Source organism: Armigeres subalbatus, chromosome 3 (genome assembly GCF_024139115.2).
Source record: "Armigeres subalbatus isolate Guangzhou_Male chromosome 3, GZ_Asu_2, whole genome shotgun sequence".
Lineage (NCBI taxonomy): Eukaryota > Metazoa > Arthropoda > Insecta > Diptera > Culicidae > Armigeres > Armigeres subalbatus.
Window position 1 is genome coordinate 18,094,295 of NC_085141.1, and position 19,176 is coordinate 18,113,470.

General features: G+C 40.6%; 1 long non-coding RNA gene and 1 pseudogene across 1 annotated transcript; one reads left to right on the forward strand and one right to left on the reverse strand.

Annotated features, from left to right (window-relative positions):
• The first annotated feature begins 951 nt into the window (after positions 1 to 951).
• On the forward strand, positions 952 to 9,923 carry LOC134225302 (T-complex protein 1 subunit theta-like; annotated as a pseudogene).
• A 2,377-nt stretch (positions 9,924 to 12,300) lies between these two features.
• On the reverse strand, positions 12,301 to 18,692 carry LOC134219804 (uncharacterized). The gene is made up of 4 exons (XR_009981665.1): positions 18,603 to 18,692; positions 14,281 to 14,522; positions 13,262 to 14,222; positions 12,301 to 12,885 (listed from the first exon to the last, which is right to left on the reverse strand). It is a non-coding gene; the product is annotated as an uncharacterized LOC134219804 (long non-coding RNA).
• Positions 18,693 to 19,176: the final 484 nt, after the last annotated feature.

Here is a 19,176-nt window from a genome sequence, read left to right on the forward strand (position 1 = left end):
ACTTTTTGACAATTCCGAACCAATTTTGTATTACCGAGTTTTCAGTAACTAATTACCGACTTAAGTCAGCTGTTCAAAAACTCAGTAAAATTTTACCGAGTTCGGTGATCAAAAGTTACTGTGTACATGGATATTTTCCCGTGCGGTCGACAACAGTATCCTTTACTGTTGACAACTGTAAATGAACAATCTCATATAAAGTTTTAACAGTTTGTGGTGCGGTTATTTGACAAATAACAATATGTTGAATGGGTTGTTAAGTTATGTCACCATAAAAAATCGTCTGTTTTCGCGTGCAAAATTTTCGCTCAACAGTATGATAAAATGTTGACATATAATGCAGGAAATAAAGAACATTTTAGAGACAGCATGTTATATGTTGACATTTAGTGATGATGTCGAGCAGTTATGGTTGAATCGATCGAAAAGTATTCGATAATCGTAACGTGAACTGTGAAGCTATATCTTACATTGTAATAATGATTATGACCATATAACATGTTGTTTTTTATTATGCGGGATCTTTTTCTCACACTCAATACACTCAAAAAAGTTTGATTTTCCGTGTATAATATTTTTGGTGAGTGCTCAATCTGAAAACAAACAGACGTCAAATCATGGCGGGAATCGATTTAGTGTACACGCTTACATGTGACTAACGAGTAATGGGTTATAATTGGGTAAATTTCAGTAACAAAAATCGATCAACCCGAAATGAGAGTGAGTGTGAGAAAAAGAAGCGGGCAAATCACAATCTACACATAACCAGGAACTAATAACCGGGACGTGAGTGTCCCGAAGAACCGATTAAAAATTCATGCAACCCAGAAGAGCTGACGAGACCAGCACCGCCAGAGGCGCTAGTGTATTTTACTCACATTTAGGGTAAATTTATTTGACAGTGTTATGTCAAGTGTAGACTTTTTTTTGCTGTGAGTTTTGGCGCTCGCCTCGCACGAGAAAATTAATAAATATTTACGTCGGTTCGTCGCTCATCCATCTGTTTTCAATATGTGCAGAAAATGGCCCTTCACGTCCCGAAAGCACTTGAATTTACTTCCATGGTGCTCATGTAAGTATAAATTGCTGGGTCCGAAGGTGGATTCCAGTCAAAATTAGTTATTTCCGGACGGATGGCGATGATGACTCACGTGAGTTTTTTTTCTCGTAGGCTTATTCCGGCCTGGAGGAGCAGTACACCGAAACATCAACGCCGGTAAGGAGTTTGCCGGTTCGGTGCGCCCGGAATAAACAAAAAAAAATAATGATCATCAATCACATCGAGAATCAGTTTGTCACTTCCGATGCGGGCACCATCGTGAGACAGATGTCGAACATCCGGCGGCCAAACTGATGATCCAGGTCAGCCAGATGCAGGATGCCGATATGCGAGATGTGTTCCACCTTCGTGGAGGTGTTTTGCGGGGCGTTGCTGGAGGTCGCTTAAGAGCTGCTTCGATTGGGAGTGACAACAAACGATATTGCTGAAGGGTATGAAAAAGCCCTGGATCTGGCTTTGGAATCTCTGCGAAGTCTGGTTTGCCACAAAGTAAAGGATTATCAAAATCAGGAACAGGTCAAGGTAGTATGGAAGGTTTCGATTATGTCCAAACAGTTGGGTAACGTGGACTTCATTTCAGAATTGATTACAAAGGCATGTGCTTCGATTCTGCCGGAAAAGCCCTCCTTCAATGTGGAAAACAAGATTTTGGGAAGTGGATTGCACACGTCCGAGGTGTTTCATGAAATGGTGTTCAAGCGGTTCCTGGAAGGCGAGATCACTTCGGCCAAGAATGCTAAAATCCCTATGTTTTCCTGTCCGGTTGATATTATTCAGACGCAAAACAAGGGAACTGTTCTGATAAAGAGTGCTGATGAGCTAAAGAACTTCAGCTAGGGAAATTCAGAGGAAAATCTATTGGAATCGCAAATTGAGGCTATCACTGATAACGGGACGAAGGTCATCTTTGCCGGAGGAAAGTTCAGCGACATGGCTCTGCATTACATGAACAAATATTATGGCGGTGCGTTTGAATTCCAAGTTTGCGTCGATTGAGCAAGGCCGTTAATGGAACTGTACTACCCTGTTTGACTCCAACAAGTTCCGAAGAACTATTGCGACAATGTGTTCGTAAATGAATTTGGAGATACCTCAGTGTGTATTTTCCTCTCGGAAGGATCGGATAGCAGAATTGTTACCATTATCATTCGTGGCTCCACAGACAACTACATGGACGATATCGAGGGTACCAATAACGATGGAGTCAACACTTTCAAGGGTCTTTTCTGCCAGGAGCTGGAGCTGTAGAAATTGAACTAGCTCGTTTGTCGCATGAGTATGCATAAGATTCCTGGCTGAAAATCGAATACAGTCAAAGCTCCATGAGCCGATATTGAAGGGACCATCGACTTATGGAAATATCGAGATGTAGAAGAGAAAATCCTTGGAAAGCTCTCTGGAGGGACCATCACAGAAACGAATCCATCATGTAGAAGTTTGAAGACCAAGCGCAGCCGGAAGGGCCAAATTTCGTCGCCGGCACCGTTTCAGAATTCGGAACGGTGGCTCTGCAGGACAAGGGTGAGTCTTTTTTATTCGGATTATCGAAAATGTCTTCCGAATTTTATACTATTACATTTTGTGGAGAATTCTTTCCGAAGCTTGCCAGTAATTCATTTTTATGCCGCCAAAGCCATGAATGTTGACAGAATCCATAAAGAATTCCGGTGATCATGTCGCCAGGTAATCATTGGATTTCAGCTTCATCTGGATACGATTTATTTGTTCGGAGACTCATCCCTCTCCACTCCACCCCCTAATTTATTTCGTAATTTTGTTTATGTGTGTTATCCACCAGTCTTCTTCTTTATCCATGAATCTTGCTCTTCATAAGGTTCCACGCAACAGTACAGTTGAATTTGATTATTATTCTGTCTTCAATGCACTGCTGTATAAAATTTGGTATGAAGATAAAAGGGGTGGGAGGGGGACGAACATAACATGTAAAAAGAGAATTATTCCAGATTCCGTTGGGGTACGTACGACTTGACTTTTGGGATATTTCGATGAAAATTTTATTTTTTGATGTGGAACTCTTCTCGAACAGTATCAAATAACAATCTACACCAAATACGGGTCCATTTGTGATGTGGAATTTTTGACGTAGTTGTGAGCGTCTATATGATGGCCCGGGAAAGCAGTATATTATAGGAAAGCGCATTTTAGTATCTAGTCCAAAATACGTCATGCGACAGCACTACCTTCTGAATTTTTCACAAAACAAAATCTGGTAAGCCTGTAAAGTGCAAAAGAATTCATTGGCCACGAAACATCACGAAGTGATGTGGAACCTGTTGGAGGGGACACTTTCCTTTTTAGACTAAAACGTGTTATGCGAAAGCTCTCCATGTTTTCTCACAAATGATCTAATGAGTCTGTAAAAGACAATTGACCTCATTGGTCGTCTCCAGAACATCACGAAGTGCCCATGAGGAACCTGTAGAAAGGGACATTTCATTTTTTCATACCCACACGTGTCATGCAATAGCTCTTGCTTTCTTCATGTTTTCTCACAAATGATCTTTTGATGAGTTTGTGAGAGACAATCGACCTCATTGTCCATTTCCAGAACATAACGCAGTGTAGTAGTAGTAAGTACCGTCAAACGGGGTGACTTGCAACACTTTTCAAGTTTCTCTCTCAATATTTCTGAATTAAAAGGATTTATTCATTCTACTTGTACATAATACTTTTAATGTGTCCTAATATTAGTGATTACACACATAATCAGACATATAACAATAATAAAAATATGAAAATAATATCAAAATGATGGGTGTTGCAAGTCACCCCTACTGCGGGGTGACTTGCATCACTTCATCGAATTCAATCATAACATGTTTTAAAACAACTTGATCATAGTGATTTTTCATCCTGGGTCATTCTTCACCACTGTCAATGCAGGGGCCTTACTTGAGGGATCCCCCTCCCCTCATTCCGATTTTTTTTTACGATTTCAACGGATCAATTGATATTTTTAAGTCATCGGTTTGAAAGTGCTTTATGTCGGTTTAAGAATGGTGTACACCATCACCATTCCCTGGATAGTTGTTTTTAAAACGGTTTTCCTTTCTTTCCCCGCCATCCAAATTACCACGATTATGTTAAGATCATTATTTTGAAAAGGCATTTCCGCAGCAAACAGTAAATCATCCAGTGTTGGATTTTCTTGGGGATTCAACACTGTGACCACCGTAAGTCTAAGTTTTACTATTTTACGTATAAGGATAATGTAAAATTGTTGTTAGGGACAAATCGTACCGCCAAACAGCTTCCCGGATAAACAATTTGTTTTTTAACTTCTTCCGCTGCCTTCATCAAAGTTTTCTTTGAAAAAATAGCATATAATATATGTGATTTCCTGCAGATTTCTTGTAGTTTCGTGGCGTGGTAAAAAAAAATTCTGTAACATAAAATCAATGCTAGTTTGAAAAAAAAATGTTTAAAAACTGAATCAGCAGTTTTCGAAAAATAAAACTATCGTGTATCAGCTGTTGCAAGTCACCCCGCAGGGGGACAAATTTCAAAAAAGTTGATATTTCAAAAATAAACAATTTTCTTATTTAATAGTTTTTACGGAATTACATACCTAATTAGGTACTGTAACTGGAGAGGGGATCGATTTTGGTGAAAATATTTTCAATTTGCTACACGAACTTACGATTTACGACGTTCGACTTTCAATTAACGAAACAGTTTCACAAAATAATCCAAAAAAACAACAGTGAGCTACATTTTCACCTAAATACCAACTAGGCACAACAAATACAATGTAAACTAGGGATGCGTGATGACATAGGTCAATGTTTGGGTATATTTTTATTGTAAAAAACAAAAACTTGTGGAAAACCCAAGTGTTGAAAGTCACCCCGCTATTGCAAGTCACCCCGTTTGACGGTAGTAAAATTCTTCTTTATTCAATCATTTTTTGTTCTACAAATTTTGTTTATACATATACAGTGATCGGCCGGTTTGGCCCTTCAACTTCGATTTGATTTTTGCCTTTCTCGTACAACAAAGTTGTACCGAAAGGCTATCATTTCACTCTGAAAACGAACTTTTTACAGGAACATCTGGTAGTAAAGTTTCTTATACCATTCGACTCAGTTTGATGAATCGAGGTGATGTCTGTGTGTGTGTGTGTGTGTATGTTTGTGTGTCTGTATGGTCACTTTTTCAACCTCAAAAACTCACACGATTTTCATGTACTTAGAGTTAACTGATTTTATCGCAACAAGTTGCATTCCGCAGAGCCACTCTTCTAATTACATGCTATTTAATTTCATCAAGATTGGTCAATGCGTTCGCAGCTGACAAGGAAAATGGTTTAGGCAGTTTTTCATTTTTTCCCATATAATCGGGACTACGAGCATTGAGCAGTAGACTGGCCCAGGATACAAAAAGTCGTCCGATTCTACGGGGCACCCCCCAGGATTTTGCCTTTGGGTAAGAAAATCATTCTCTGAAAATTTCAGCCTGATCGGTTATTGCATAAGCTGGCGCAATTGATTTGAAGTTAATATGGGGGTTTCAGCCGAAATATATGGGAAAATACACCTCTGTTACTATTTCGTACAAGAAATTCGATGGAAAAGCCCGATTGAGCCCAGATTTGCAGGAAATGAAGTTAACATGCCAATGAACAATTTGACATAAAATTCTACTATGATTAAATAAACTTTAAATTACTTTTTAGCTGATTTATCTGGAGTTTGGTTGAGATACATATGGGCTTATTCTACGAGTCGAGTGATGTGAGGTGAGTCGATTTTAGCAATTCTCACGTGAGGTGACCATGTTATTCAAATGGGGCTATACGACTCTTCTCACGTCATTCGGGAAATCTCACTCCACTCGTAGAATAAGCCCAATAATATGTCTGAATTTCTCACATCAACTATTTTGGATAAATAATCGGCGTTGCATACCATTCTTTGGCAAAATCTTCTCATCAAACACAGAAATCAAATCTACCTCGAACAAGAATCATCAAAAAAAATTCAGGAAGTATCTGTCTTCTTCTTATTGGCATTACATCCCCACACTGGGACAGAGCCGCCTCGCAGCTTAGTGTTCACTTAAGCACTTCCACAGTTATTAACTGCGAGGTTTCTAAGCCAAGTTACCATTTTTGCATTTGTATATCATGAGGCTAACACGATGATACTTTTATGCCCAGGGAAGTCGAGACAATTTCCAAGCCGAAAATTGTCTAGACCGGCACCGGGAATCGAACCCAGCCACCCTCAGCATGGTCTTGCTTTGTAGCCGCGCGTCTTACCGCACGGCTAAGGAGGGCCCCACAGAAGTATCTGTTTCTTTCTTTTCCGATCTGCGCATTTGCATCTCCGATGTCAATCTTTACATCGTGTGGTGGGCACTCATCCTTCACGTCATCAGGATTATCGTTCTTTGGGGCATAGATGCAGATCAGGCTATAGTTGAAGAATTTGCCCTTCATTCTCAACACGCAAATGCGGTCGCTTATCTGCTTCCACCGAATAACACGCTTTATCTCTTCCGATCACCATGAAGCCAACTCCTCGTTCTGCGCTGTCACCGCCGCGCCGCTATAGTAGATGTGGTACTTGAATGAAGTGTTTGCTGTGGGTTACACCGCCCGGAATTCACGTTCTCCAGTTCTGGGCCACCATATTTCCTGGATTGCTGCCACACTCACGCCCACCTTCTGCAGCTCACGAGCCAGGAGCCCAGCACGTGCGGGTTCATTCAAAGTTCACACGTTCCAGGACATTCCAATCGTTATCCTTTCGTCATTGCCGGGTCTGTTGCTGTTGAATCAATCCGTTTGCTCTACTTTTGCCTTTATTTGAATTATCATTAGTTGGCCAATCGATCACTCGTGGCGCGCGCATTGGATTGGCTCGAGTTTGACGTTTGCATACTACCGCCATCTGGTTCGTGGATTGCTCAACTTAGTGAAAACAACAGATGTCGTTAGGGTTTGTGCGACGATGAATCTCATTAGTGAATGTGCAATGTATTATGTCTGTTTGTCTGTGGTAGAATCTTCGGTAGGCTAGCTTACCAGGGTTGCGCTACCTACATCGCGTTGGAAGAGCTGTCTTTTCGATGCTGACACGATGCCACATGATGTGCACAGTTTAGTTTAGAGTCCCTCGCTGGCACTCGGACGATGATCAGCCACCCCTAACATGGGGAACAAACGCTGTTGTGAGCCGCTTCTAACATGGAGAACAGGTGCTCGATCAGATTTGCACCTCCGGATAGAGTAAAATCCCCCCTTCCCTGTCAGCATACGACCATAGTTCCCACCGGGGTAGTTTACCCGATCTTTTCTAAGGTTGCTCGTATCCCGACCAGCGTCACGAGGAGGTAGGGATAGGAGCTGCTTTGTAAGAGGCTAAGGACCGCGAAATGGAGTCTATTTTATTCCTTCAGGTACGCGCAGGGGCGTCTCGTGGACTTTTGGTACACCTGTTCTACCAGCCTGCTAAAAAAAAATATGCATCGAGCTGAGTGGTTTCAAATGGAAGTTGTGCATTTAATCTAATATTACAACCTTTTCTTGTGCAACTTAACCAAATAAAAGAAAAGAAACAATTTAAATGGAAAGGATTTACAAAACAAAATTTTAAACTCTCGTAAGTCGTCCGAAATCTAACTTGTTGACGATAACTAGATATTGCTCATAATATAGATCTTTCAAATCGACTCTTTTCACCATACGGATGCACAGGACCCATCGCTTCTAGCATTTAAAAACTTTCACATATTTTGTTGTTATGAAAGAAATTTAATTAACCATTATTATTTAGTATCATCATTTGATGCTACCCCAGATTGAGTCCACATTTGGAAGCTAACATGAGTCACATTTAGAAGCTGAAATGTTTTCCAGTTATTTAATTTTTCAAATTTAATGAAAACTATACATTTTCTCTTTGTTGATTGATTTTGATTATTCGTAAAAAAAGCATTGTTCAATGTCTCTTTTGAAAACTCAAACATTAATTCAATATTGTTCTTGATGCTGAATTGTTTATGATGCATATTCATCAGGAGCAAAAAGAAAAACAAACCGTTCCCAATCATCGAAGTGTATAAACGAAAGCGTGCGCGGTGCGACTTTCGGCAAAGCACAGCCCGCGACACTCCGACCGAGTCTATCCGAAGGTACATCGCGTCGTTGATTGTTCTCGCAGCGCGTCGAACGGGTTGGACTCCTGCGCAACGTAGCAGAACTTGCATCTAAACGTGCATGATGATGTGAGGAAACGAAGAACGCTGGCAACGCTCACGCTGGTTCTCCGCGCGCGTAGAACGAGTGAGCATACCAAGGAGGTTTTTTTTTTCAAAATATTTGTCATGGGGCAAAAGTTTAAATTTGACTTTTGGCAGCGCTGCTGTTGCTTCTTTATTATGAATCGTACGACTAGCAAAAGCTGTCTATGTGATGTGGTGTGGTGTTATTCGTCGGAAAACACATATTTAGCTGCAATTCGACTGTACGCTAAGCATGTGGCGTTGGGTTGATCTGTCTACGCAATATTTTGTTTCGGTAGATATTAAACCATCATTGGAAATATTACGTGAAACTTTGTTTAAAAAATTTCACTGAGTAATTATTTGCCCTAATAATTAATTATAAGTACATTAAGTTTCCTATTTCTAAACTAAAAATGGTTACCTGTTCCATGAACAGGTAGAACGTATGGACGAGGCGCCTCTGGGTACGCGAAGCAACAATGGTACGCTTTACCCAACATTTGCCGAACCCTATAAAAGTTAAAAGCTACAGATATTCCCAGGGTAATTTTCAGAGGAATTCATGAAGGAATTTTCAGAGCAATCCACGAAAGAGTTCCTAAAGAGATTTCCGGAATAACTAAATCCTTCGAATTATTTTGGTGGGATTTTAACCCGTATTCTTTCTTTTGCAGACGTTTTCGACCGCAACCAGGCATGAACCTCGATATGAGCTCCCGTCCAGTGTCTTCTTGGAAAATTTACAACAAATAGCGTAGCACTCGAAGAACCCGCTCATATGGTTCGCCAACTCATGGTTAATTTCGCAAAGCTCACTGGAGAACTTCCAGGAGCAGCGGGATGAGGCTATCAAGGGCCCTGCCTAACACGGTAATTATAAAGCCAACAAATCTGCCATGATCATGTTACTGCTCGAGGTTACTCGTTATCAGCAGGAGAATTTATTCGACACGGAATTTTTGATTAGACGTTCGAGCCTAAGACGCAGAGGTAGAGGCCATCACTGAAGATGTGTGACTTGGAAGATTTATCACGGAATGCGAAGGAGCTGGCGAAAGTTATTAGTTTGGCAGAAGTGTTACTTCAGGTGATAAATACCCGCGATCCGATTGGAACATAGATTGATTACGAGTATCTTACAAAACAACGACTCTCCGAATAGGGTTTGAACAATGATTTCCTTGAACAGATAGTAAAAAAATCTGAAAATTGGTTGTAGGGAGACCTGATGAGCAGAATGTGGCCAAAATGATTTAAAACGATTTGCAGCGTGGTCGATTGCCTTTATATGTGCCACCAGAGGGTTTCCAAAGAAAAGTCGAGCGGGAATGTCTACGTGACTGACGAAATCGAATTGAAGAAGGATGGAAAACAGCATGGAGACTAATCTGAAACGACGGTCAAACAGCGAAGCGCATCGGAATCAACTTCTACGAGACCCATAACGTTATGAATTGAAAAAGGAACAAGAATATTGTATTTCACATATAAGAGTTAAATAAAATATAGCACAATAATAGCACGTGTCTCTGGCGCTCTCTGATTGTCCCACACTTTTTAACGGTCAATCGCTTTTGGGGGCGATCGCTTCTGTCAAATGAGCTAAGACACAACTCCGCTGCAATGTTAATATACGTAGGTTGGTAGCTGAGCTACGAAAACTTCGCGAGCCATTATGGGGGTGGCGGTAGTTTTCGATGATATTTCATCATGGCATCGTGGGCAACAAATTTGAATTATTTTCCATGGGGTGACACGTCGGTTCGTCGGTGATACGACTGCTATTTGATAATAATTTTATTTCTTTGCGGAGGTTTGCCACGTTGCGTCGTAAGTCACGTTTACATTGAGATGTACCTAACATTATTCTGTGCTTATTCTACGTCTCGTGTGAGGTGAGACTTTTCGAATTGTATGTTCGACTCACGGGAGAATAGTTGAAATTTATATTTCTCCAGTCACCAGAAAAGTAAAAGTAACACAGCTGTTTCTTTTACAGCAGATCTCATTTAAGCGAGTTCTGTAATGTTCATTTTGAATTTCCAGACTTTGACTCATCCATATTGAATCTGTTTTCTTCGAAATTCTACACAACTCGGAATCGACCTAGCTAGCCATCATGTGTAACATTCAAAAAAGCTACAACGTGAATTTGCTGCTCTATTCAATAAATCAGGATATGTATTACCTTCAGGGTTGGCAGAAATCACTCTCAATAGATAAACAACGATAAAAGAGAGACAAAAACCTCTTCGAATCATAACAAGCCATGAAAACAAAACTATAACGTTAATATATTATTATAACTAAAACGCGTTTTTCTCGCTCATTTTATGTTGGGGACCATATTTTTTCGCACAGCAGTGTAAAACAAGTTGAAATGCATCATCAGAACGGGGCCCCCGCAATTGGGGCTTATTTAAAGTAATTTATCATGGGTTGTAGCCCCCCGAATCAGTTCATTATCGTAAAAGCTACCGAGAAACGTCTCTCACGGTATGCTACCTATCGAGAGTGTATACAGATATAATAAGTGAGAGATTTTCTCATTCTCCTTTGGATTTAAACCCTGATTACCTTTGAATGTTCTTTCAAACGAAAGTTAATGCGCATTCTCGTTTACGCAATGGGGAGATGATTTGAATGAATTGCATTGAGCATGAGCATGAGCATTATGACCGCACAATTCGTAGTTGCTACTCCGTGATTGACTAGAACTTGCGAAATTGTACAGAGAACACAATAAATGGGGCTTGGGACTAGCTACCCATTCTCAATGTACACGTTTCGGGAGCTCAAATATCTAAAGTCAATAACGGCGCCGGCCACGTCCTTACGGTCATATAGGAAGGGGAGGATTGTTAGTCCGACTCTCGTTGCTACTAGAGACCGAGAACACCTCTGCATCTCCACGATTGTCTTGGGATAGGATATCGTTTTAGTTACAAAGGATAATTTATCTGGATTCACTTCGGTAAGTGATGCGATCTATGGGATGGAAAATAACACTCTCGCTGTCTGAAACTTTCACTTTCTGATTTATTCACTCACCCGCGCAAACCAGAACAAAATTACGACGACCGGCCGATCGTTTTGCCTTCCGCACAAAGCAAAACTAAACTTCGACGACCGGCCGATCCGCTTACTGAAGAAACACGACCGGACAAGAAACAAACTTTCACTTTCTGATTTATTTACTCACCCGCACAAAGCAAAACTAAACTTTGACGACCGGTCGATCCGCTGACTGGAGAAACACGACCGGACAAGAAACAAACTTTTACTTTCTGATTCATTTACTCACCCGCGCAAATCAGAGCAAAATTACGGCGACCGGCCGATCGTTTTGCCTTCCGCACAAAGCAAAACTCTAGATTGCTTTGAGAATAGGTCGTATGTGCAAAAGAGAGATTCTCTTTGTTCACGCTCTCTTTCACCAATAGATCGGCAAGTTTAGCATTTTCTGCTACATTTTGACTTTAGCACGCTAGACAAAGTTATTATCTTTAGATATCTGTCAAAAAATCCAACATAAATTTGTGTATAGCTTTGTAATAATCGAAAGAGAATGTAACCGAAGAGAGGCTCTCTTTTGCACATACGACCTATTCTCAAAGCACTCTAGAACTAAACTTTGACGACCAGTCGATCCGCTGACTCGAAACAAGAGCCAACACGCACTGAACTAATTAACTTTACTACCGGCCGCGCAATGCAAAACACAAAATTTCGGCAAATCGCGCGATCGTTCGGCCGTCCGAAACAAGAGCCAACACGCACTGAACTAATTAACTTTACTACCGGCCGCGCAATGCAAATCTCAAAATTTCGACAAATCGCGCGATCGTACGGCCGTCCGAAACAAGAGCCAACACGCACTGAACTAATTAACTTTACTACCGGCCGCGGAATGCAAATCACAAAATTTCGGCAAATCGCGCGATCGTTCGACCGTCCGAAACAAGAGCCAACACGCACTCAGATGATTTGAATGAATCGCATTCGTTCGAAAGTGTCAGTCGTCAGTCTTGGATTTACCTGGAAGAACCGAGATCTTCGATGTTATTTAAGTGGAGGAGTATGTAAATAACTAGATTGGGGATACGGCAGCTGCTCTTCAAGTTTCTACCTAAGCAATAAGACAATTAGTTGTATAGGTGAATGAGGTAATTAAAAAATTTGCAATTGTCTTTTTTATGTCTAGTCAAATACGAGACACTGAATACTAAAGTCGTCTTATGACAATGAAGGCGTTCCGCCTGTTGCGCCTGAAATGTGCAAGCTGTGACAACTTGTTTCGCCTGTTGCTGCAGCTCGGCTGCACTGGTAGCGGATGCCACCGCTTGAGGTTGCTGTATTGTAACGATCGCTACGCTAATGATCCGCTAGACGTGCAATCGCACTGGGCTTGCAGTTTAGCGCTGCTGATTTTGCAATTCAGTCAGAATAGCCTGCTGCTGCTGAGCTGGAGTAGCTCCGGCGGTCACCTTAATGTTCCCAATGCTCTGAGTAGGAGCATAGACTTGGATGTTGCCAGCTGCATTTGCTTGTGCAGCCGAAGTTGCGGTCACAACCTGAAAATGTTGATGATAAATTTAAGGGTTATTAATGGCTATGATCTAACTACAAAATCAATCACAATTCGATGTAGTGCGGTAAGACGCGCGGCTACAAAGCAAGATCATGCTGAGGGTGGCTGGGTTCGATTCCCGGTGCCGGTCTTGGCAATTTTCGGATTGGAAATTGTCTCGACTTCCCTGGGCATAAAAGTATCATCGTGTTAGCCTCGTGATATACGAATGCAAAAATGGTAACTTGGCTAAGAAACCTCGCAGTTAATAACTGTGGAAGTGCTTAATGAACACTAAGCTGCGAGGCGGCTCTGTCCCAGTGTGGGAATGTAATGCCAATAAGAAGAAGAAGAAGATGTAGTAGAAAATCAATACTCACTTGAACGGTCTGTCGTTGGTTGGCCTGTTGTGACACTGACAACGGAATGAACCGTCCGACACTGGTGTTACCCAGCACGATTTGTCCACCAGCGACAATAGATGCCGGCTGCGCATGACGGATAACTTGCTGTATCTGTTGTAACAGTTCCTGTAGATAGATTTTTGGGACCTTGCACGAAAAGCTGCATTGGTTGGGCACTTTTGCCGGCCATCTGCGTAATCTAATTCATTTTTCCAGTCTTACGCTGAGCAGCAATGATTTGCTGTTGAAGATAAAGCTGTCAAACCTGACTCTTGATTGCTTTCAGTTGACCAGGTTTCAACTGAGACAACGTCATTCCAGTAACTGCTACTTGCTGCTACTGTTCCTGATGAAGTTTTAACAAGTGTTGCAATTTGCTGACCGGAAGTTCCAGCCTATTGGACTAACACATTGGCAGGAGCAAAAACCCGTGTTTGGGGCATAAGTTACTACTTGTGCTGTTGACTGATAATCTGCCGTTCCATCATCATTTGCATCTCACCCTCAATAACTCGCCGAGTTATCATCTGTTTCGTTCCAACCTGCTCAATGAACTGAGTTCTCTGTTGTCCAGGGGTAACTTGAACTGTGGATATTGTTCCTGCCTGTATTGTGGTAACATTCGCTGCGGAACTAGTATTAATCGTAGCAACTGAGACCTTCTGCCCGACTGATTGCACTTGTACTGCCTGTCCTACCGTGCCTGTTTGGATGATGTTGCTGGGTGATAATGTTCTGATTTGAAGGGCTTGCGACTATGGCCTTCACAATCGGGCTGGGGTCGAGACGTCCGCCCTGTATATCGATGAGGCTTGCACAAGTGTTGCCACTGTCGGACTCGCACTGGTTCCTACACCACAGACGACGATCGTTGCTTGCTGAACTTGACCACCGCTGAAAATGGGGGTTTTCCCGGCATGATTTTTGTTTACTCGTACTGCAAGCATAGCTAATATTATTGAAGTTTTCAAATAAATAAAATATGGGCGACTTACTGTATTCCATCATCCAGTTGATCCGACATCAGCCCCAGAAAGTCGCGTGAAATGGTCCACTTCTGCCTTCTTGTATATGGCAGTGTATATTCTTCTGAACAATCAGGATCAGTCGATAGTGTTTACGCAGAGCGCAGATACTCGCGCTTCAATGTCCATGCTCCCCGGAACGGTACTAATCCGGTCGGTGGTATTACGGGAACCCGCAAAGAAGCACTTTCCTTTCCTACGCGATGACAGATCTACAGAAAACGAAAACATCGATGCTGTCAGTTGTGCACGGCGAGAAATTTACGCGCAAAAGTTAATACTGACAGCGTTTGGCTTAGCGTCTTTTCATTTGTATACCTAGAACTCTACACACCGATGGAGACTTCAAGCGCAACACGAAAAAAATCCTAGTGTCATGTCCCGGTTATTAGTTCCTGACATAACTCTTCAAATTGGTGAAATCGGCAATACCTTCCGAAGTTTATTAGTTTGCCTTATGAAAATTAGCCACAAGGAATCAGTTTGAAAATCATAAGGCAGCCTTATGAACCTGCATACATTTTGGATGAACCAGGTCCATAATGAACATATATGTTTATCTTATGTTCCCGGATAAAAATGTACTATTGGCTCAATAGTGTAAACAATTTAATTACCATACAATGTACGGTATACAATAGGATATGTTGTTTCTTGATGGTTGCGCAGATTGTATCAACACTGAGGATACAATACATCAACATATTTCTCTAATGTAACAATATTTGCAATTGTTTTTAAAACGTTTTCGTACATAAGATTCATACATTGATAACTTTTGAAATGTTTCTTTACATTGCATATAAACTATATTACAATATTTGCCTCATAGTGCCAAATATGCATTTTTTCCCTTTATATTGCATTGTTGAACAGTAAAGCTGTCACCACTGATAAATCAAAAATCGTATTGTTATACTATACAAATACAATACAATCCATTGTATTTTGAACAGTTTTGTTCGGATATGTCAACAATATATCAACCATACACTCTATTGTGCGACGAAAATAATGTATGGAAAAATCTCAGAATTTGTATATTTATATAATATCATATCACATTTGTATAATTACGATATTAGTATATATATACTTAACAACCCGTATATTCTATTGCGAAAACTTCATTTACATTTGAGTAAATGGTTCATAACAATGCATTCTAATGTATTTCTATGGTTTTATTTACAATATAATCTATTGCCAATTTAATGTTATTAATAGTAGTGTAACAATAAATTGAATTGTTATTCTACTGTATTTTTTATTCGGGTTTACCTCACTAGTTTCATTAATCAACCTTATGAAATTTCATAAGTTTTTTTAATGATATTTCATAATATGAATATATATTTTTATTCAACATTTACCTCAATGAAAATAAAACAAAGTTGTTTGTATGAATAAAATAAGGTTTCAGAACTTTATTTATCTTTCTATTGTCATTATAATTTTGTTTAGATTGAAGAGTTGAGATTGAATTTGAATTCTGATAACTTTAAGAATATTATAACATATTTATAGAATCACCTGATATGCTATCCGAAAAAGACATCTGGTGGAATCTTTAATATAGTGTCGGATGACTCCAACAAGTTCCATCACATCGATGCCAATATCGAAGTCAGCATATGCTGAATAATACGCAACGAACTTTAAGTCGTAGCTCGCACGATTTCGATGTTGAGCAATTCGACTATGGGTCTGTCTCATTTGGAGAATTAAACTTAAAAGTGACAGTTCGAAAATTTTAAAATCACCCCGTTATAAGAATGGCTGGTGCTACCCAGCATTTCCAATAGGACATCGATGGAAAATGATTCGATATCTGTCAAAAGTAATCTTGCTCTGCGAGCAGGGTTAATCGATAATTATGGAAATGTCACTTCTAAGTTTAATTTCAGTTTAATTATCCAATTGAGACAGACCCTATAAGCATATAAGGGTCACCTGTTTGTCTAAAGATCCAAACAGAATCCGAAACGAAACTAATGATGGGTTCCTTTGAGAATTCTAAAAACTTGAACTTGAACTTCACGGATGAATCCCTAAAGGATTCGGATTCCTGTCGAAATCCCCAAACAATTTTCGCCAAAACCCCTGTTGGAATGCCTAGATGATTTCCGTTGTGATCCTTACATTACTCTCTTTAGATACCCTGAAGGATTCCCGTTGGAATCCCTAAAGGATTCCCATCAGAATCCCTGAAAATTCCCGTCGAAGTCACCGAAGAATTCCCGTCCGGATTCCGAAGGATTCCCGGCGGAATTTCGAAAAGATTCCCGTCAAAATCGGAGTCCCTTAAATAATCCTCGCCGTAATTCCTAAAGGAAATTCCGTCGGAATCCCTAAAGAATTTCCGTCAGAATCCTTAAAGGATTCCCGTCGGAATCCCTGAATGATTCCCGTCGGAATTCCTAAAGGATTCCCGTCAAAATGCCTTAAGGATTTCCGTCGGAATACCTGAAAGATTCCCGCCGTAATCCCTAAAGTATTTCCGTTAAATTCCCTAAGGGATTCCCGTCAGAATTCCCAAAGAATTCCCATTAGAATATCTAAAGTGTTCCGGAAGTATCTCGTCAATATCGCTTCAAGATACCCGTCGGAATGCTTTAGGGGGTTTCCATCGGAATACCTTAAGTATTCCCGTCTGAATCTCTAAAGAGTTCCCGTTGGAATCCCTACAGGTGCCTATAGTATTCCCGTCTGAATCTCTAAAGAATTTCCATCGGTATCCCTAAAAGATTCCCGTCGGAATTGCTAAGAAATTTACTTCGGAATCAGAATTCTTTGGGAATGCCCGGATCACTAAAGGATTATTTTCCCATTACCAAAAAGATCCTTTTTGCCTTTCTCGTACAACTAAGTTGTACCGAAAGGCTATCATTTCACTCCGAAAACGAACTTTTTATAGAAGCCTCTGAGACCCATAGTTTTATATACCAATCGACTCAGCTCGACGATCTGAGCACATGTCTGTCTGTCCGTGTGTATGTATGTGTGTATGTGTGTGTGTGTGTGTGTGTGTGTGTGTGTGTGTGTGTGTGTGTATGTGTGTGCACAAAAGCTATAAAAAACATTAGACAACTTTTCGTATAGTAATCCTTAACCAATTTTCTCGCAACAAGTTTCATTCGATAGGGGACAAAGCCTTGTTGATCACTATTTAATTTTTATAACGATCGGTCATTGCGTTTAAAAGTTGTGAAGAAAATGGTACATCGAGCGATATAAACCCCATATAAGGTTGGTGTCTTAACTAAATTCGAGAAAGGCACCACCAACGATAGGTGGATTAATCTGGGTTTTGGACTCCCTAAAGGATGTTATTCGGAATCAAAATCTCTAAAAGATTCGATAATAAATTCCCTTGGGAATCTCTAAACGATTCCCTTGGGAATGCCCGAGGGAATGCCTAAATGAATCTTTTGGGAATGGCTAAAGAAATCCTTTGCAAATTCTCGTAGGTTTCCTTTGTATCCCTTCTGAATCACCGAAGGATTTTTTTTTCCAGATACCCTAGAGGATTATTTTTAAAATCTCTAAAGGATTCATTTTTAAATTCCTAAAGAATTGGAATTCCTGGCCGCTTGTTTTGTTTGGAATTCATAAGAACGAGAACTCAGGGAGTAAAAGAGCGTTCGAATCAAAGAAAAAGGCAGCATGTCAGTGGGGACCAATCGCGCAATGTTGGCAATGTCGCGCGAGATATGGATAACCCAAGTAACCATGAAGCTATATATGCTTGCAAAAAACACAGCCCTAAAAGTTGACTTAAAGTGGAAAAGGGCAATTATAAGTGCGAATTGATGGTTCATTACTTTGACATGTTGAGATAAAGCATCAGTAATGCATCGCTACATTCGTTATGCTGATTTAGTGTATCGTTGTCTGACAGTTGATTAATAAATGCAACTTCACATCGTTAAAACTGATCTAATGCTATTAGCATTTAGCATGCCGATTTGGGATTGATATATGTGCAATATTGTAATGCTTGGTGTTACTTGGGTAACACCCACCTGCTTCAGTGTTTTCGAAAGCTAATAAACCGGTCAGGTGCTCCAATAAGAAGTTGGTAAGTGTCCGGTACATGCTGGCCCTCAACATAGTTTGCAAGGTAAATATATGGATTAGAATTTGAAGTACCATGACAGAATGCATTCTTTTAAGTAATTTGTCGAACCAAGCGGAAGCATTGCGTAGTTTTAACTGTGGACTGCAAAATAGACTTGCATCGCGAATCGGATCTCCTTAGAATGTAATATTCGTTGAACTAACTGATTTACCTCCCACAGCCACAGGTAGTATCCATCGTTCTAAATCAGCAGCAACACATGAGCCCACAACTTCGGTTTATTCGGACAGCGGAGCGGATCCTTCTTACCTCCTGGTCATGGTATTTACATGTACTTCAATGACTCCAGACATGCTCGTGTATGTTTTCCGTGTTGGTCTTGTAGTCGAAAAAGGACGAATTTTCGGTCGCACTCGAACAGGGCACAACTCCTATTTTGTTATATTCTTCCGAATGCCGCGGGACCTACACAAATGGAACCAATCGGTTGAAATTTGTGTCATTTTTTTTCACAAATTTACAATCAGAATCTTCAACAGCAAATAACTCACCGGTAGCTTCAAGAATTTTTCCGAATGCCAATGGAGCCGTCTGATCCGAGTATTATTTGATAACCTTTTCGTGGCCCATTTGTTGCGAACTTTTCCCGGATTCGGACGATGCCACTTGAGCTTGCAGTCTCTCATATAATGTTCCTTATCCACACACATATTTTCGTTCCCTCGTTGTTTTTTATCATCCAGCTCGCCATCCGCGTGAATCAACCGTTCGAAATCCTCCACCGA